This window comes from Hypanus sabinus, chromosome 6 (assembly GCF_030144855.1).
Source record: "Hypanus sabinus isolate sHypSab1 chromosome 6, sHypSab1.hap1, whole genome shotgun sequence".
NCBI lineage: Eukaryota > Metazoa > Chordata > Chondrichthyes > Myliobatiformes > Dasyatidae > Hypanus > Hypanus sabinus.
The window spans coordinates 123569609-123590829 of NC_082711.1; the positions used below are offsets into that span (position 1 = coordinate 123569609).

The 21221-nt window shown below is 45.1% G+C and overlaps 1 pseudogene; it reads left to right on the forward strand.

Moving 5' to 3' along the window:
* The first annotated feature begins 10132 nt into the window (after positions 1-10132).
* On the forward strand, positions 10133-20685 carry LOC132395190 (serine/threonine-protein kinase Chk1-like; annotated as a pseudogene).
* The last annotated feature ends 536 nt before the right edge of the window (positions 20686-21221 follow it).

The following is a 21221-nucleotide window of genomic DNA, read 5'->3' on the forward strand; positions in this document are numbered from 1 at the left end:
CTGTTCCAACAACCCTGTTCATTGTGACTTTTACTTCACTCAGAAGGTGGTGCGAATGCTGATGCAGGTTTAATTGCAGCATTGAAGAGAAGTTTGTGTGGGTACATGGATGAGGGAGCTATTGACATCTAGAGTCTGGGTGTACGTGTATAGGTCCAGGCAGAAAATGGCACAAACTAGATGGGCTGAAAGCCCTGTTTCTGTGCTGTAAGACAATGAATTACATTGTGTGTCTTACCCATGTCCATTTCCCAGGAGACCTAAACCATTCCAAAGAAATATTCTGAAAAACTGCAAATACAAGAAACACTCAACAGTTAAAGAATATCTGTGGAGAGGAACAAAGTTAATGCTTCAGCTCCAAAACCCTGTGTTGGAATGGCTTCAAACAATTTCTAATCTGATCTCAGGTCTCCAGCATCCTGAGTGTTTCTTTAATTTCCAGCGGCTCACAGACAGACGACAGTGAGTAGGAATTTCGAAACATGGTAAGGATACTGAACCTGAGGTAGATAACCAATGATGCAAACTCTGAACAGCTCACTCCAGGTACTCACTACCTCTGTGTATTGAGGTCTATTGAATCTCTCTGCTTTTTTCTGTCTGTGGCCATTCAGTCCCTCTAACCATCAACAAGCTGGCAGCACTTTCCCATCTCAGCCATGTTTCTGCCCGATCCTCATTTCCTCCACCCCTTCAGTCTCCACACATCTGCCGGCCTCTGTTTTATGTGAGAATGATCACTGAGTCTTCACCGCCCTTTGTGGTGGGGATTTACAGACATTCACCACCCTTGGAGTGGAGATATTTCCCCTCCTCTCAATCCCGGACAGTCCACCCACTTATTTAGAGACTGGGATCCCTGGTTCAACCGGTAATGATGTTGTACATTTCAATGTGTTCACCTCTCAGTCCTCAATTCTCTAAATGAAAGAGTTATCGCATTTGATCTTTCTTCATATGAAGATGCCACCACTCCAGGGATCAATCTAGTGAATCTTCATTGCACTCTTTATAACAAATACTCTCCAACCTCTTTGTCGATCTTCTATGGAATTAATTTCCATCTCCTGCAGCCATGTGTTGCCCCAAATACTCACCTCCCACCCCATCACTAATTCCACTTTCCCACCGGTTTGATGCCGGTTCCCCGGGGTGAGGGGGGATTTTATTGAAAATCACCTGGATTTTCACCAGGATCTTCACCTGGATCCACCTCTCACTCCCCAGCTCTTGCTCCATCCCCACCCCTCATCTCTTTTCTCTGACTATTTCCCATCCATTCTCAGTCCAGAGGGAGGGTCTCAGCCCGAAATATTGATGGTCCATTTCCCTCCACAGATGCTGCCAGATTTCCTCCGGCAGTTTGTTCTTTGGTCTGTATAACCCGTGTTAGTATGGGGAGCGGGATTTTACACCGTATTCCAGGTACCATCTCAACACAGTCCAAATAATTGTCACCTTGCCCTGACTATTGGCCCCGCTTGCAGGTCAACAGTCTGCCTGTGTTTGCCCCCCCAATGTGATGAATCCCTCTGTTTGCCACCACCGTGGGCTCAGGCATTTCCACAAATGAGCCCCTCCTGTCCCCACTGGGACAACATCCTGTCTGCCCCCTCTCACACCATCATCATCCTTTCAATAAAATCCCCACTCCCACCCTGGGGAACCGGCATCAAACCAACATGCCGAGCCATCTCCTCCTACCTCTCAGTGATACATCAGACTCCGGTTGCAGGAGACACTTCACAAATGCCCCAACTTCCCTCATAGTGGGGGCAATGCCCTCTCGGCTGGTCCACCTCCGCTATTGGGTGTAACAAGTGATTGATGTTCCTGTGCACCAATGGCAATAGCGATTCCTTCATCCTCCGTTGACAGCCGTGCGGGAGGGGCTGGTCACATGATTAGTAGCTCAGCCATTAAACTGACCAAGCTCGAGCTCACAAGCGCGTGGCTGACGTGAGGGCAGATCTCGGTGTGGGGAACCCATGTGTGACGTCAGGTGCGTGGTGCGCCTGTGCTAAGTCACCTGTGGGGGAGCACTTGTATTTAAAAGCACCTTAATGGACGTTTCTTATGATTTCAGTCAGACAACAACTTTAATCACGGGTTTCATCACTGAATCCAGTGTTGTGAGATGTAAAGTCCCCTGTTATGTGTCTGGCTGTGCCGTGTTGTTGGTGGAGTGGGCAGCGTGGTGTTTGTCTTGATTCGGGTCACAACACCAGAATTGCCAGCAGGTCCACACACAGTGCATTGGTCAACAGAAAACCTCTCATCCCTGCAGTCTTTGTCTCCTGGTAAACTCAATACCCTGACAATGTGGACCATAGGTACCACTTCCACTTTAAAGTCAGTTATTTATTCAGACAGCTGATTACTGAGCGGTATCATATTTGTTGATCATTCACGTTCGCCCAGATTCATTTGGATGGATTTGATGAGGAGTTCGGGGGTGTCACAGTGAAAGGGCGGCAAGGCTGAACTCTTTCCCTTCTCCAGTCAGTCTTTCCAGCTGAGGCAGCAATTCACAATTTACTTTCTCTGACATTTCATTCCTCTCACCTGCTTATCACTTCTTTCTGGGTCCACTGCTCCATCCCTTTCTCCTATTGTCTAATCTCCTCCCCTATTAGATGTTTTTCCCTCCTGCTCTTGAGATTTTCCAACTACCTGGCTTCAACTATCATCTTCGAGCGAGACTTTTCCTCACCCTTTTATATTTTTATATTTCCCCCTTCCTTCTCAGTCCTGAAGAACGATCTCAACTGGAGACATCGACTCTTCGATAGATGCTACCTGACATGCTGAGTTCCTTCAGCATTTTGTGAGTGTTGTTTTGGATCTTCAGCATCTGCAGACTTCCTCGGGTTTGTGATTTATTCTCCGTCGTCACTCCGGCCACCGGAGGCGCTGTGGCAACCTCTGACACCTGGTGGTAATGTGCAGACCTCCGGCCATTCGTGGCGCTGTGGCAACCTCCGACAACTGGTGGCAATGTGCAGACCTCCGGCCGTTCGTGGCGCTGTGGTAACCTCTGACAATTGGTGGCAATGTGCAGACCTCCGGCCGTTCGTGGCGCTGTGGTAACCTCTGAGCTTCCTGCTGGACGCAGGCGCAGTGCCAACAGCAGGTGTTGCCATGGTTCTCCACTAAGAAAGGGGTTGATGTCAAGTTCGTGTAAATCGGGGGCCGTTTGCGGTGGGAAAGGGTCGGGACAGAGCTCTGTCAAATGACTGGGGGCTTCGGCCTGTCCAGTATCTTAGCCACGGTTTTAGCTTTGCTCTCCAGCCCAGGCTGTGGGATCAATTAGTTGTGGCTCCCTATGCGGGGAAGGGCTTTGGGGGTTGGGGATCTGCCTGTGTGTGTGGGGAGAGGTGGACGTATGGGTACCGTTGGGGGGGGGGAGGGGAGGGCGGTGATGTGAGAAAGTGGATTTCCGTGACCTGGGTCAAATGAAGTAGGAGACAAGGAGGATCTGGTCCTTTGGATCGGACGCTCGCTTGTCCTTTCAGGAAGCAACAACTCTCTCTTTATGTTAATCACTGACTCATCTTGCCGTTAACGTTGTGTTTGTTACAAAACCCCAGAGTCTGGGAACAGTTGTCACCGTCATGGGCTGCGAGTGCAGATTAGGAAATGGGTGGGGAGTTGGGGGTGGTCTGTAACCTCTGCGTCAAAGAAGGACACAGGTTTGTACAGTGGATTCGGATCTGTTGGCATATCTGCAGTTACAATGGGAAAGGGAAAAAGGAAGGAGCTGAGAAGGGGGAGATTTAACTAGCGAAGCATGGTCGGGTGGAGGGATACAGGAGCTCTCTGATAGATCATTTTAATTGTTTTTGTTTTATATAATCTCACTGATGGTGACTGAGGAAGAGGCTTGGTGAGGGAGGATACCCGGCAGTTAGCAGGTCAGACACGGTGTCAGGAGAGTGACAGTGATGTGATTTCTTGTGTCACGGGTATAGACAGGAGTCTCAAGTTAGCAGTTTGCGAAGGTGGAATTGTCAGTTGTTTAGCAGAACTCTTTTGGTGTTTGTATTTTTGGTGATCTTTTGGTGATCTAAGGCTGTGAAGAGCCATTGTGATCACATCTGCCATAGACCTATTGCGGTGATGGGCAAATTGCAGTGGGTCCAGGTCCTTGCTGAGGCAGGAGTTCATTCTCACCATGACCAACCCTTCATTTCATCACCAGAGATGTGAGAGCCACTGTGCATTAAGGCAGCTCACACTGCTCTTCGTGTTACTTGTCATCTGTAATCAGTAATTTTGTTGGGAATGTACAGGGTATGGATCGTAAGTTTGTAGCAAGTAAGTTCTAACAAGTACGTTTTTGAAAAACAGTATGTATAAACGCTGCCCTCTGTTTCCTTGTCCTCAATCAGCCTTGCCCCCTCCTTACTTCCTTCCCTTTTACCCCCACATTGGACATAAGTTCAGGGTGAAGGGTGAAACATTTAAGGGGAATCTGAAGGGGAATTCTTCACTCAGAGTTTGGTGACTGTGGAATGAGCTGCCAGTGGAAGTGGTGGATGTGGGTTTAATCAGTAATTTTGTTGGGAATGTACAGGGTATGGGTCGTAAGTTTGTAGCAAGTAAGTTCTAACAAGTACGTTTTTGAAAAATAGTATGTATAAATACTGCCCTCTGTTCCCTTGTCTTCAAATAGCCTCGCCCCTCCTTACTGCCTTCCCTCTTCACCCCATCTTCCCTCTTACCCCCACATTGGACATAAGTTCAGGGTAAAGGGTGAAACATTTGAGGGGAATCGGTGGGGGGGGGGAGTTCTTCACTCAGTTTGGTGAGAGTGTGGAATGAGCTGCCAGTGGAAGTGGTGGATGTGGGTTTGATTTAGACACTAAAGAGAAATTTGGGTGAGGATGTGAATGGGAGGTGTACGGAGGCAATGATGCAGGCACTTGGAATTAAGCGGTAAAAACAAAAACAGGTCAGCATTGACTAGAAGGGCCAAAGGGCCTGTTTCAGTCATGCCTGGCTCTGTGACTCTAATAATATTCTGATTTGTAATTTCCACAGTCAGTGCTTTGCTACTAATGACTGAACCCAGAAATTCACAGTGTGGGTGAAGAGGCTGCCCAGTGACTGTTCCTGTGGTCAAATTCACTAGGACATTCCATCACTGAGCAGTTATTGTCTTCTCCATTCCCTTTCACTCCGTTTGTCACTCAGCATGTCCCATGTGTACAGGAAATCACAGAACTCACAGAGAAGGGAACCCCGACAGAGGATTCCCCAATCTTCTTCAGCCTGGTGATGGGGAAAGGTTCCCAGTCCCAGGGAGTGTTGTGGGAATGTTCCCAATCCCAGGGAGCAGAAATGAGGAAAGGTCTGGCAAAGCTGGACAAAATGCTGAAAGAAGTTCTGGAGCTCGGCATGGTAAAACAACACACTGAACTGAAAATCACATTAAAACATTAATCATTAATCATCAAATGGCCGACTAAACTAATCCATTATGCAGACACAATATCCATATCGCTTCATTTTCCTCACATTCATGTGCCTGTCTAACAGTCTCTTAAAACTCCCTACTTTATCTGCCTCTATCAAACCCCAGGCACCTGTGCGTTGCCTTTCACACAGAGGTTGCCTTTCTCCTTTGAACTTGATTCTTCTCGCATTGAATGCATGTCTTCTGTTATCAATTACCTCTACTAGCCTACTCCAATCTGAGGGCTGAGAATCAAACTGCACTTGCCCCAAAAAAATCCACCATTCACCCCTCCCCAAAAGAAAAGATTTCCAGCCACCCTACTCCAATAAGGGGAAATTTAGCAAAGCCAGTTGATATACCAGTACGCCTTTGATACAGAAGTCATTTGGAGCATCCTGCAGGAAGCCGTGTGGTTAGAGGGAGCACATACCACCATGCAGGAGGGCGAGGGAGGGAACGATACAGCGCATGTCGATAGGCTGCAGATGACCTACCTACACACCCACCAGAAAATTATGTTTTCCTGATGTGTTGTTTCAAGCAAGAAAGAAAAAGAGTGATCACAAGAGATTAACGTTGATATACAGGCCTAACCCACCCCAGTATCTACTGATAGAACAGAGAAGATTAAGACAGCAGGAGGTTCAGATGAAACAATGAAAGTACTCAAAGGGACAAAACAGACCACTGCTTCGCAGCAAACAGAAACGCTTACACCACACAAGATCTTCCTGATCGAGCTGAAGCTATTCTGTAAATAAACAATGGTTTACCCACACAGGCCTATGTCTTCATCAAGAATAAACATAGCTTTAAGAGGCCTGAAAAATACGTGGAAAAAAATGAGAAAAGAAACCTAAAAGTCGATTTATACTTCTGCGTAGTGGCCTACGCCGCAGCCTTCATAAGTGGCCTGCGCCATTGTGAGCATTTATACCTGTGCGTAGGTGTGTCTGTGACACTCTGCAATTCACCGCCAAAACGCTAGTTGGCGGTGGGGATTGTAATGGCCACTGAGCGGATCATGTTGGAGTTGGAGCTAATAAATGTTAATTTTACTGAAATTACTGCAACGCAGAAAAGAGAGAAGACATCGGAGGAGAAGGTAGGTACGACCATTGAACGGATTGAGGCAGAAGGAGGGTGCTTCTCCGGCCACTGAGAGACCTGGACGAGGAAATGCATTTAAATTTTTTTTGGATGTCAGCAGGTAGATTTGACGATTTGGTTCATCGTCTCCAACCATTTATTTCGCATCAGTGTACTGATGTATGCCAATAGGCAGGAGGAAATGTGATGCTAGCAAGCGGACCAATCACAGTTGTTGCGGTCTGCGTTGTCGTGACGCGCAGTTACAGTTTTGGAGAGTTGCGTGTCAGGCCTAGGGTATTGTAGGGTAGGGTATCGTGTAGTTTACTTAACGTAGTTCATTTGACGCAGAAGTATAAATCAGCCTTAAGATGCTTAATGCGTACGGATAACTGAACTTGTTGGCTAACCTCCCCAAAATAATAATAATAAATAATTTAATTTACGGTCCCCAGATAAGGGACGTTCGAGATATTAAACTGGTAAGAACAGATTGATTTTAAAAATTTTATTATCTTTATTTTTTATTTATTGGCTGTTTATTTATTTATATTTCCTCCTGGATGGCGATGGCAAAGAAGGGTTGGGCCTTTAGCAGCGACAAGGGCGCCTTGCTTCCCTTCTCTCGAAATTGCTGGAGCAGCCTCTGCCATCCTGTGGTGTGCTGGAAGGTCACATCAAAGAAGCCAGCGAAGTCCTGTGTGCAGTAAATGTCCTCGACCGTAAATCCACAGCAGTCCATCAAGACCTTCCAGATGAAGGTCTCTCTGGTGAAACCGGCGCCCTTCTGCTGGTCTCGCGCTGTCAGCCTGACAGTGTTCTTGATTCCCAGACACTGAAGCAATGCACCGGTCTCTGCAGCCATCCTCTTCACCGCAGTCATCGCTGTTATAGGGTGTTAGATTATCAACCAATCAGCATTAAGGTCCACCCCTACGTCAGCATGAAATCTTCTCCTCCCCCTTGCGAGTCCCCAAGGATTCTACATGCGATCTTTGCCAAAAGGCTGAGACAAGATGTCTGGCATTTCCTGGACCCTTTCGGATCCTGCTGGTCTTCCCTCCATTAGGTTAGATGGACTGCCCACAGGATACCTACTTATCCGGCTTCTCTTCAACTTCTAAATGAGGTTTGGTGTAATTTCTCTCAATCTTTGGCATATGTTGTCTTTTTCTCCCTTGTAGCAAAACCCCTTTTGAGATATGGCTCAATATATATATATATAAAATAAAATAGCTGATATTCCACCAATCAAATGAGAGAGGCGGACCTTGTTTGCATGAATACTCCTCCTCAGCTGATTCAGCAATTCCTGTCAAGCTGTTAGGCCCGTCAACTCGAGCATCTGATGTCAATGCAAGCATGATGACATTTACGGAAGGTGTCAAGCTTGACGTACAAAAAAGCTGGATGAACTCAGCAGGTTGGGCAGCATCCGTTGAAATGAGCAGTCAACGTTTCGGGTCGAGACACCTTCGTCAGGACTAAAGAAGGAGGGGGTAGGGGCCCTATAAAGAAGGTGGGGGGAGGGTGGAAAACCAATCAGAGGAAAGATCAAGGGGTGGGGGAGGGGAAGCAGGGGACAGGCAGGAGAGGTGAAGAAGGAATGTAAGGGGAAAGCACTAGCCTCCGGATCCAGCATATTATCCTCCGCAACTTCTGCCACCTTCAACAGGACCTCACCACTAAGGACATCTTTCCCTCTCTACTCCTTTCTGCTTTTCACAGGGATCATTCCCTCTGCAACTGCCTGGTCCGCACGTTCCCCCCCCCCCCCACAGATCTCCTACCTGATACTTATCCCTGCAAGCTACACCTTAAGTGCTACACCTGTCCCTACACCTCCTCTCTTACCACCATTCAGGGCCCCAAACAGTCCTTCCAGGTGAGGCAACATTTCACTTGTGAGTCTCATGGGGTAATCTATTGCATCTGGTGCTCCTGGTGTGGCCTCCTCTACATCGGTTAGACCCGACGCAGATTGGGGGACGGCTTCGTCGAGCACCTACGCTCTGTCCGCCACAACAGACGGGATCTCCCGGTTGCCACCCACTTCAACTCTCCTTCACATTCCCATTCAGATATGTCCATACATGGCCTCCTCTACTGCCATGATGAGGCTAAACCTTGGTTGGAGGAACACCATCTTATATACTGTCTGGGTAGCCTCCAGCCTCTTGGTCTGAACATCGAATTCTCCAGCTTCCATTAATTCCCTCCCTCTCCCTTCCCCCATCCCACCTTCACTCTGTCTCCTCTTCTAGATGCCTATCACCTCCCATGACTCTGCCTTCTTCTACTACCCATAGTGCTTTCCCCTTAGATTCCTTCTTCACCTCTCCTGCCTATACCCTCCCTGCTTACCCTCCCCCACCCCTTAATCTTTCCTCTGATTAGTTTTTCACCCTCCCCCCACCTTCTTTATAGGGCCCCACCCCCTCCTTCTTTAGTCCTGACGAAGGGTCTCGACCCGAAACGTTGACTGCTCCTTTCAACAGATGCTGCCCGACCTGCTGAGTTCATCCAGCTTTTTTGTACATCTTGATTTGACCACAGCATCTGCAGTGTACTTTGTGTTTACTCAGCATCAAACTCGACCAGGATCGTAGCAGCAGGAGAAGCAAAGTTTCCGCTGGGTTGTTTGGCAGGCCTGGCCGAGCAGGTGATTGGGGAGGGGGGACCACTGGAAACGGGAGGCAGTGGATAGGAACATCGGATGGAAGCGATGGCACTGGGTTGTAAATGTGGGGCCATTTGATGAGGGACGGTGGGTGATTGAGTTGGGCGAGACGGATCGGGTAGAGTCGGACGAAAGTGAGGGGGTAGTAGTTAAAGAAGCAGTTAGTGATTCAGAAGTGACGCAATTCTTAATCATGGCAGTGATCTTTCATCAGTTCTAAGGAAGCGCCATTAACCTAACACATTTGCTCTGTTTCTCTAAAGAATACTGACTGAAGTGCCAAGTATTCCTAGCACTTACTTTGAGAAGATATTGCCACTCTGTCATTGTGGTCTAAATCCGGGAATGCCATCCCCATCCCCATCCCCATCAGGAGCACAGAGATCCTTAACCAGAATTGCAGTTGTTCAGGATACATTCACTGTCACTTTCTTTGGGGCAATGATGGATGTGCAGTAAAATCTGGCATTGGAAGTGTGGATTCTGAAAAGTCAATAACTAAAAACAGCCTTATAGAACACTACAGCACAGTACAGGTCCTTCGGCTCACAATGTTGGGCCTAATCACTCTCCAAGATCACCCTCTACTTTTCTAAAATCCATGCGCCTATCTAAAAATTCCTTTAATGTCTCCAGTGTATCTGCCTCTACCATCACCCTGGTCGTCAGTGTGTTCCACGCACCACTCTCTGTGCTTAAAGAAAATTCTTACACCTGATGTCCCCCCTGTACTTTTCTCCAGTCACCTTAAAATTATGCCCTCTCGTATTAGCCATTTCTGCAGTGGGAGAAAAGTTCTCTGGCTGTCCTTCTTGCGAGCCTTCAAGTGTATCTGAAGATGACTTCAGCTTGTGATGATGTTTTCTCTTTTTCAGCATCATTTATGATTGTGCAGAACAATGGCAGTTCCACTTGTGGAATATTGGGATCTGGTGCAGACTTTGGGTGAAGGAGCATATGGCAAGTGAGACATGCACTTAGCTGAAGTGAATTAAAAGTAATTCTTAAAAACTACTTTGGTAGATCAGCAATAGCACTCATTTAAGGAGGTATTTCTTAACTTGCAGCAAAAGTCTGGAGAAAGAAACACCCCACGAGAAGGGTGCACCATCTGTGGAGAATTCCCAAGGAAGTTAGGATGTGGATAGGATAGAATAAATGTGAAGTTATCCACTTTGGAAGCTGGAACATGAGGGCAGAGTATTGTCTGAACGGTGTCGAGTTAGGTAAGGGAGAAATGCAAAGAGACTTAGGAGTCCTAGTTCACCAGTCAATGAAGGTGAATGAGCAAGTGCAACAGGCAGTGAAGAGGGCAAATGGAATGTTGGCCTTTATTACAAGGGGAATTGAATACAAGAGCAAGGATGTTCTTTTGCATTTGTACAGGGCCCTGGTGAGACCACACCTGGAATATTGTGTACAGTTTTGGTCTCCAGGTTTAAGGAAGGACATTCTGGCAATTGAGGAAGTGCAGCGTAGATTCACTAGGTTGATTCCTGGGATGGCAGGGCTGTCTTACGCAGAGAGATTGGAGAGATTGGGCTTGTACACGCTGGAATTGAGGAGATTGAGAGGGGATCTGATTGAAACGTTTAAGATAATTAAAGGATTTGATAGGATTGAGGCAGGTAATATGTTCAGATGTTGGGAGAGTCCAGTACCAGAGGGCATGGATTGAGAATAAGAGGTCAGTTATTTAAAACAGAGTTGAGGAAGAGCTTCTTCTCCCAGAGAGTTGTGGAGGTGTGGAATGCACTGCCTCGGAAGACGGTGGAGGCCAATTCTCTGGATGCTTTCAAGAAGGAGCTGGATAGATATCTGATGGATAGGGGAATCAAGGGATATGGGGACAAGGCAGGGACTGGGTATTGATAGTGAATGATCAGCCATGATCTCAGAATGGCGGTGCAGACTCAAGGGGCCGAATGGTCTACTTCTGCACCTATTGTCTATTGTCTTTTGTCTATAAAACTTTGAAACAACATGCGCTATAATCAGGATTAATTAATTGTTGGTAGGCAAGAGGACTGGGAAAGTTTAAAACTATAAGGTATGCCACAGAAATTGTAAAGAATGTGGGACATATGAGAAAATTGTTAAAAATATTGACAGGGTTTGTACAGAAATACAAGCAAAAATCCAAAAGTAATGTTGGTTTTTGAGGCTCAATGTAAGATAGGTAATGAGAAGGTACAGTTTCTAAATAATGAAAATGATAATGGATAGCAAAGGTGTGTAAGGAGAGGGAAACTTTTATTTTTATCAGTGAAAAAGTATAGGACAAATTTGTTGTACCTTTACAAATAAGTGGCATCAGAGTTGGTGGATGCATTGGTTGTAATCTGAGGAGACCGGATGTATGTTTTCAAGTTTGTTGAAAGTATAAACATAAGGGGCTTATCAGGTGATGCAGAGCGCACAAGAGCCTGCAAAGTGATTAGCACAGGTTAAGTGAATGAGCAAGAAGGTGGCCTTTGAAATGTAATGTAGAACACAAAATGAAGTTGCCTGCCTGCTCTGGAAGGAAGAATGAAAAACTTGATTGCTAAATAGACAGATGATTATAGAATGCAAGCTACATCTCTCTAGCACACAAGACTGGTATGCAAGTGAAACAAATAATAGAAAGGCTAATGGGATGCTGGCCTTTATCATAAGGATTATGCAGTACAAAGGTAAGCATGTTTTGTAGCAACTTTATTGGGAGCTCGTCAGACAACACCTGGCATTCTGTGTACAGTTTAGACCTCGTCTTTAACAAAGGACATACTTGGATCAAGGGATTCACACATGGGGACGAGGGGTGAGCAAGTAGGGAAGAATGAGGGTTGATCTTACTGAAGCAAGATTCTGAAGGTGTTGTCAGACAAGATGCTGAGAGGATGTTTCTCCAAGTGAGGATATCGAGAAAATGGGATTTTTTTTTTATTAAACAAAATATACTTTATTCAAAAATAAAATTATATACAATAACCATTCAAAGACTTTCAATTCTTTACAGTTGGTGCCGTTACTGTCTTTACATTTACAAAATTCAGAAGTTTTGCCACCCATGTGGCACTTTGTTCTTTCATATTTACATTCAGGGGGTATACCCCCAACCCCCGTACTCCTCAGCTCCCATGGGAGAAGAACCCTAGACTGTGGTCCTTCCCCACCGGGCCCTTGCGGTGGCTGCACCAAGTTTGAGTGTGTCCCTCAGCACGTACTCCTGCAGCCGAGAATGTGCCAGTTGGCAGCATTCCCCCAAGGACATCTTCGTGTGCTGGTAGACCATCAAGTTTCGGGCCGACCAAAGAGCATCTTTGACCGAGTTGATGATCTGCCAGCAGCACCGGATGTTGGTCTTGGTGTGCGTCCCCAGAAACAGCCCATAGATCAGAGAGTCCTCTGTTACGCAGCTGCTGGGAATGAACTTTGACACTGCCCCTTCCTTTGAGTAATTGGTTTCCCATTGATCAAGTGATGAAGAGGAGTTTTTTCTGCAGGTTGTGATCCTTTGGAATTCTCTACTTAAGAGTTGTGGTAGAGCCATAGAATATACAATATATTGCAGGCATATGAACCACGTGGAAATCTACCGGTGCAGAGAGATAGTTAGAAAGTGGTGTAGAGGCCAAAACCAGATCAGTAATGATCTTACTGCATGGTGAGGCGGGGATAAAGGGCCAATTGGTTCATGCTCTGTTTCTGATGCATTTAACTCAAAGAAGCATTCAGAAGTTTAGCAATGCACATAACTGTTTTGTATTTGATCATACGGTACAATTAGCAATTAATCAACGAACAAAGGAGGCAGTGGCAGCGAAGCAAGTGGAGACCACACATGCTCGTGACTGCCCTGATAACATCACGAAAGAAATCTCCATAGATAAGATGTTGAACCATGAAAACATTGTCGGCTGTTATGGGCATCGTCAAGAGGCCCGTACTTGTTTTTAGAGTATTGAAGTGAAGGAGAGCTCTTTGATAGAATAGGTAGGATCTGTGCTTAAACTTAGAGTTTAAAATGGAGAAGTTTGGGGTGGGGTAAGGGTTAAAGATATTTTGTATACAGATTGGCTAATTTTAATAATTTTGGTAATACCGTTGCTGTTGCTTTTACAGATACACTTGTGTGGGTTCTTTAGTAATTGCACCATTGTGTCCTGAGCTAGAAAATGCTGGCATCCACTCCCGGACATTCTCCCTATAGAACACCAAAAAACTAAATTGTGTGAGAAATGGAAAATCTGAGATTGTACATAATACATTTCTAGATGTTACGGGAACAAAATAGGACAGGCTTTAACGTTCACTATGTAAGCTGCTTCAGTTGTCCTTCTATGTTTTTTGGTCTATGGTCTAAATGGGGAATCCATCCACTTGGGCACCTGAGTGAAATGAGGCCTGGGAATTGGGATTAAATTTAAGAGTTATGTAAAATGACATAATTTCAGACAATATTAATGATTTGTGAACTGATACCAAGCTAAGTCTGTGATTAATTTGATCTGCCTTCCCACAGGGCCTAATGTGGGGATGCCTGAAGCAGATGCTCATAGGTTTTTCCAGCAGCTGGTAGCAGGAGTGGTAAGTGCTCCTAATCATTCATCCTTTTGTGTTAAGTGAGTGTTTATGATGTGCAGCAGCAGTGTTCCCTATTTAGATGTGCATTACAGATTGTGGTATTTACCTGCCCATGTTTGCTCTCGAAGAGCTTTGTCTGCCAGTATTGAATTAGCACGATAACCAGCAGTAAGGAGATTAACAGTGCTTTGTTCCAATTTTCAAATGAGATCAACTTTGGAGCTCAACATAATTCCCTTTTACAGAAAAACGCTGTTCATGAATGGGGACCTCCCAAAGTACATCACAGCCTATGAGCATCTTTAGAAGTTTTATCATTCCTCTAGGCAAGCCTTAATACTCAACTTTCATATCGACATTGGAAGTCTAGTATGCACCCAGGTTAAGTCACAAAATATTCTCTGAACCTACTGTCTAGTAATTGGATCTCACTTATTAGTGTTACTAATTCTGCCACATATCTGTTCCATTTGTACAATTGATATTTTGTGGTCTTGGAGATTTAGAAAAACATGTAAATTCAGAATACTTGATTTATATTTGTCTTTGCCTACTTCCAGGAATATCTTCATAGCATTGGGATTACACACAGGGCCATCAAGCCAGAGAATCTGTTACTTGATCGCCAAGGTATAAGAATGTAAATCTTTTCATTTTTATTGTGCAATAGAACAAAAATTGGGTATTGTTATGCCTTATTCGCAGCATTTCAGACATTTAGAACTATACTCAAACCTAGGACAACAATATTCATACCAGACACGAGGAAATCTGCAGATGCTGGAAATTCAAGCAACACACACAAAATGCTGATGGAACACAGCAGGCCAGGCAGCATCTATAAGGAGAAGCACAGTCGACGTTTCGGGCTGAGACCCTTTGTCAGGACTAACTGAAAGAAAAGATAGCAAGAGATTTGAAAGTAGGAGGGGGAGGGGGATATCCAAAATGATAGGAGAAGACCGGAGGGGGTGGGATGAAGCTAAGAGCTGGAAAGGTGATTGGCAAAAGGGATACAGAGCTGGAGAAGGGAAAGGATCATGGGACGGGAGGCCTAGGGAGAAAGAAAGGAAAGGGGAGGGGAGCACCAGAGGGAGATGAAGAACAAGCAAAGAGTGATGGGCAGAGACAGAAAAAAAGAGGTGGGGGGGAAACAAATAAATCTGGGATGGGGTAAGAAGGGGAGGAGGGGCATTAGCAGAAGTTAGAGAAATCAGTGTTCATGCCATCAGGTTGGAGGCTACCCAGACGGACTATAAGGCGTTGTTCCTCCAACCTGAGTGTGGCTTCATCTTGACAGTAGAGGAGGCCATGGATAGAGATTTCAGAATGGGAATGGGACGTGGAATTAAAATGTGTGGCCACTGGGAGATTCTGATTTCTCTGGCAGACAGAGCGTAGGTGTTCAGCGAAATGGTCTCCCAGTCTGTGTCAGGTTTCAGCAAAATATAGAAGTCTGCACCGGGAATGTTGGACGCAGTATATCACACCAGCCGACTCACAGGTGAAGTGTCGCCTCACCTGGAAGGACTGTCTGGGGCCCCGAATGGTGGTGAAGGAGGAAGTGTAAGGGCAGGTGCAGCACTCATTCCGCTTACAAGGATAAGTGCCAGGAGGAAGATCGGTGGGAAAGGATGGGGGGGGGGGGTACAAATGGACAAGGGAGTTGCATAATCCCAACCTGGGATCCCTGTGGAAAGCAGAAAGAGGGGGGAGGGGAAGATGTGCTTGGTAGTGGGATCTCGTTGGAGGTGGTGGAAGTTACGGAGAATTATACATTGGACCTGGAGGCTGGTGGGGTGGTAGGTGATACGTTGGACCTGGAATATTCATACCAGTTGGCAATAATGAAAAGCTGAATGGGTCTTGAGTCAGCGGTCCTTTTTGTATCTTTGTTCTCTTTGCTCAGTGTGCAAAGGATTTCTAGCAATGTAACAGGCTGAGATATAAACATTCTTCAATAACTGCAGTCAACTACATGCTAGCTGATGGTGAGCAATTGTTCTATATGGTTAAACAGTTTTAAGATCCATTAGCCCATAGGATGTGGGAGGAGGCTACCCATCAAGCTTGAACATTTCCCCTCATGTCACCTAAACGTTGGAACTAGAACGTTGGTCTTCATAGCAACATCTGAATCAATGGGAGTATTGCAAACCATGGGTCTATTTGTTTGATGTGTATGCTAAGACAAGGGGAAAGGGGTTCCAGCTGAATTTTCCCCCCATTCCCATGGAGCTTATCTCAAATTCAATTAATGGTGTTTTGACCTGGGCAAACCTGGTGACTGATTGGTTTTGGTTCGGCAGTAAGAAGGCTTTGGGCAAGGTTCAACCCTAGTTATTAGTGAATGATTTGTGATATTTGGGAAATGCCCATGGCTGTGCTGGGTGAGCGAAGGTTTAAAGTTTGGGTATCTTTTCTACTTTTATGTACAGATATCTCAAATGCAAAGAATGAAGGTGGTGAGTGGCCTGGGTTCAAAGCTTAAAAGAAAATGCTGCTTTGTAATTTCATGTCATTTTTTCCTGGTTGAATGGAAGGGTGCTTGGTGGTTCTGTTGTTTATATATGATTAGCTATGTAGGGTTTCCATGCTCGAAGCAAGCAAGGTGGAAGGAATTCAGACTTCCTGTTAGTCAACATGGACGTGGGACTAAAGACATCTGCAGTCAGTTGTCGGGTCGGCAGACCAGAGAGGACAGGACTGGTGTCCCACAAGGCCAGTAAGTCAGTAAGCTCCAGGACTAGTTTCCCGCAGGTAGGGGGCAAGAAGGTCTGAGAACCTCCCATCACCACTGGTAATAGACCACTTTTCAAATAAAAATGTGGTTACTTTGTAGGTATGTAGCCCAGTGCCTGATTTAACAAACAGGTGCTAATGATCAACGACATAATGAGCAGATTGAATGAAACTGATCAACTGAAACAGAAACAGGTGTTGAAGGAATCAGTATTGTGTGAGGTACAGTACTGGGTAAAAGTCTCAGGTGTACACATACATTATATATATATATATATATATATATATATATATATATATCGGATGCCTAAGGCTTTCGCACAGTACAATATTTGCCAACGTGGAGCAGTGAGCAAGTTTGCAAATCTGGCGGGTGCACAGGATGTTGCGAATGGCGCCAGTGGAGTGCCACGAGGGGTGTGGGACAGTGTGCAGAGGAGGAGTGTCGGGGTGGTGATGGTGCAGACACAGGCAAGGTAATTTGATTACAAATAATTGGTTTATTGATCATTACTGAATGTCTCTGGTGTTGCCCGCTCCCTCTCCTCACCTTTCCCCCTTTCTCAACCATGATTGCCCTTTCCCTGCTCCCTTCCCACTCTCAGTCCACAATAGAGACTTGTATCAGAATCAGGTTGATCATCACTCGCAGATGTCGTGAAGTTTGTTTCTTTTTAAGGCAGCGATACAGTGCAATACAGAACATTACAGTACTGTGCAAAAGCTGGACTCTGTAGATATACATGAGTTCCTAAACTTTTGCACAATACTGTATCTTCAGTGAAAAGATCAAGGAGTTTGGAAACAGATGGTATAACCTCCACAGAACCCTGATCTCAACATCATCGAGACGGTCTTTCTGGGATTACCTGGAGAGACAGAAGCAAGTGAGACAGCCAAAGTCTGCAGAGGAACTCTGGCAAGTTCTCTAAGATCCTTGGAACAACCTGCCAGCCAATTTTCTTGTTAAAACTACACAACAGTGTACCTGAGTGAATTGATGCAGTTTTAAAGGAAAAGGGTGGTCACACCAAATATTGATTTGATTTAGCCTTTTATTGTTTAATAATCTTTGTAGTAATTTTTGATAATTAGAAACTTTTCATTATTTTTGAAAGCATCTTCCCATTACAGAGTTTTTTTTTTACAGGTGCCTAAGACTTTTGCACAGCACTGTATTTGTCCTGATAACATCAGTTCTTTGTGCCATGTCCTCAGCCTAATGTTTTAGTTCTCCAGATAACCTGAAGCTCTCTGATTTTGGTTTGGTGACAGTTTATAGACACAATGGCTGGGAGAGGTTATTAGTAAAATGTGCAGCACTTTACCATATGTTGCCTCAGAACTACTGAAGAGGAAGGACTTCCATGCAGAACCTGTGAATGTGTGGTCCTGTGGAATTGTGCTTGTTGCCATGCTGGCTGGAGGTTGGTTCAATTTTTAAGATGTGAGGAGTGATCCATCTGAATTATGAATTTTTTCATGACAAATTGTCTTTTTCCTCACTCTTCATTCATTTCTTCCTTTCTAATCTGTTTCTGCTCTCTTGTCTTTTGCTCTGTAATCAACCTGCATGAAATCTGCAAGTTTACCAACAATATTATTCTGTTGTCTGCATACAAGCTATAAGCTAAAGCATAGTGTGTCAATGATAAGTGTTTAAATCAGTGGTTAATTAATTAAGCTGGTGTCTCTGGAATTCAGATTGCTTTTCAGAGTTGAATTTTCATAGCCAGTTTTAATTTGACTCAAATTGCTGTACTTTAGTACAAGTATTGTAACAACAGCTACACACAAAGTACACTGCAGATGCTGTGGTCAAAGCAACACATACAAACAAGCTGGAGGAACTCATCACGTTGGGCAGCATCTGTGGAAATGAGCAGTCAACGTTTCGGGCTGAGACCCTTTGTCAGGACTGAAGATGGAGAGGGCATGGGCCCTATAAAGAAGGTGCAGAGAGTGTGGGAAGGAGAAGGCTGGTGAGTGTCAGGTTAAAAACCAATCAGAGGAAAGATCTAGGGATGGGGGAGGGGAAAAAGGGAGGGAATAGGCAGGAAAGGTGAAGAAGGAATGTAAGGTGAAAGCACTGTGTGGTAGAAGAAGGCAGAATCATAAGAGAGGTGATAGGCAGCTGGAGGAGGAGGCAGAGTGAAACTCAGATGGGAGAAGGGGGAGGGAGGGAATTACCGGAAGTTGGAGATTTCAATGTTCATGCCAAGGACACTACCCAGATGGTATATGAGGTGTTGTTCCTCCAACCTGAGTTTGGCCTCATCATGGCAGTAGAGGAGGCCATGAATGGACATATCCGAATGGGAATGTGAAGCAGAGTTAAAGTGGTTGGCAACCGAGAGATCCTGTCTGTTGTGGCGGACAGAGCAGAGGTGCTCGACAAAGCGGTCCCCCAATTGCGTCGGGTCTCACAGATGTAGAGGAGGCCGCACTGGATGCAATAGATTACCCCAATAGACTCACAAGTGAAGTGTTGCCTCACCTGGAAGGACTGTTTGGGGCCCTGAATGGTGTTAACAGTTGTAGCAATTATGCTTGCAGGGATAAGTGCCAGGCGGGAGGTCTGTGGGGAGGGACGTGTGGACCAAGGAGTCACAGAGGGAATAATCCCTATGGAAAGCAGAGAGGGGTAGAGAGGGAAAGATGTGCTTAGTGGTGGGGTCCCGTTGAAGGTGGCAGAAGTTGCGGAGGATAATATGCTGGATCCGGATGCTGGTGGGGTGGTAGGTGAGGACAAGGGGAACACGGTCCCTGTTGTGGTGACGGGAGGATGGGGTGAGGGCTGAAGTACCGGAAATGGAGTAGATGCGGGTAAGGGCATCATTGATGATGGCAGAAGGGAAACCACGATCCTTAAAGGGGACATTTGAGATGTCTCAGAATGGAAAGCCTCATCCTGGGAGCAGATGTGGTGGAGACGGAGGAACTGGGAATAGGGAATAACATTTTTACATTTGGCAGGGTGGGAAGAGGTATAGTCGAGGTAGTTATGAGAGTCAGTGGGTTTATAGAAGATGTCAGTGGACAGTCTTTCTCCAGAAATGGAGACTGAGAGATCAAGAAAGGGGAGAGAAGTGTCCGAGATGGACCAAGTGAATTTGAGAGCTGGGTGGAAGTTAGAGGGAAAATCGATGAAATTGACAAGCTCAGCATGGGTGGAGGAATCCCACGATGCTGCCCGACCTGCTGAGTTCCTCCAGTTTGTTTGTACCTGTAACAACACCTGTTTGCCACTTGAGCTCACTAGAGTTACAAGTGTTGTTTAGCATCAAACAAATTGCAGTCAAACTAATAATCTGTCATACTTGGTGCTGGACTAACAAACTTCCCAGACTATTGGGTGTTATTACTGTTATTAACCCAAACTGCTTTTAGTTTTCTACTTTTACTAGATGTTGTACAGTAATTTTTCAAGTCCCTGGATTATCTATTGTTATTTGAATGTTTTAATATCTACTGCCCTGAAGAGTGACCCAAAGTAGTTATATGGAATCGAACATTTCCAATTGCTAATTCTTCAGTCTCGTTCGCTATGAAGCCAACTCTACTTCCTTTTTTATAGAAATTCTTAACTGTTTTTTTAAACAGTTTTTTTAATTCTTCCAGTTCCTTTCATCCATCCTTGGGGAGCAATGTTTTTTTTGCAGGACCAGCCGCAGATTAGCTGCAGATTAGATAACCTATGCAGTGAACCTATTCGTTCAACACTATTGGTGTGATAGAATACTAAGTTGCAGATTACAGAATTTTAAATAACTTGCACTGTAACATTCTGGCTTCTTTGCCTTTTTCCCCCTGTGGTTTGGAAACTTTAAAGGTTGGCTATTTTCAAGGCTAAAGGTTTTCAAATGTAATTTAATTGTTTTCTTTTAAGTGGTAGTGTGGCTGTGATTGAATAGGGGAGACTGCTCTTAAGTGCCAGGGCGCGTCTCCTGGGCAGAATGTATTAGCCACAGGTCTTTACGATGCATGATTTTGTGCTACAGAATTACCCTGAGACCAGCTTGCTGTGAGTTGCCAAGAGTACTGCGATTGGAATGAAAAGAAACTATATCTGACAACATGGAAGAAGATTGACCCTTTCCCATTGAGTGACGGAATGATTTCGAATCTGCCCTTTGGCTAGTGCAGCACTGAGTACAGTGAAGTAATTCGGTGTTGTTTTAAAATTTTGGGCTAATTTTGGAGCATTAAAAGGTGGATAGGATGACACAGGTAAAACTTTCTCCACCACATTGATGACGTTTTTGCTGCTGTTTCCAGCACCCGATGAAGCTCATCAGATTTATCAACTTTCCCACCAACATACACCCCTCTCTCAAATTTGCTTAGTCCATTTTCATCATCTCGCTTCCCTTTCTTGATCTCTCTTTACCTCTCTGCAGAAACAGATTACCTTCTGGCCTCTTTAACAAACCTACTGACTCCCACAGTTACCTTGTCCACAACAGTTAATTTCTCCAACATTAAATGTACCTATTGAAACTCTTCTCACACTGTCACTCTCAAGGATACTATTCCCTTCTCTTAGTTCCTCTGTCTCTTCTGCATCTGATTTTATGAGGAGGTTTTTCATTCCAGGACATCCAAGATATCCTTTTTTCATCAATAAAGGGGTTTCCTGTCCACTGTGGTCAATACAGGACTCACGTGTATCTATAG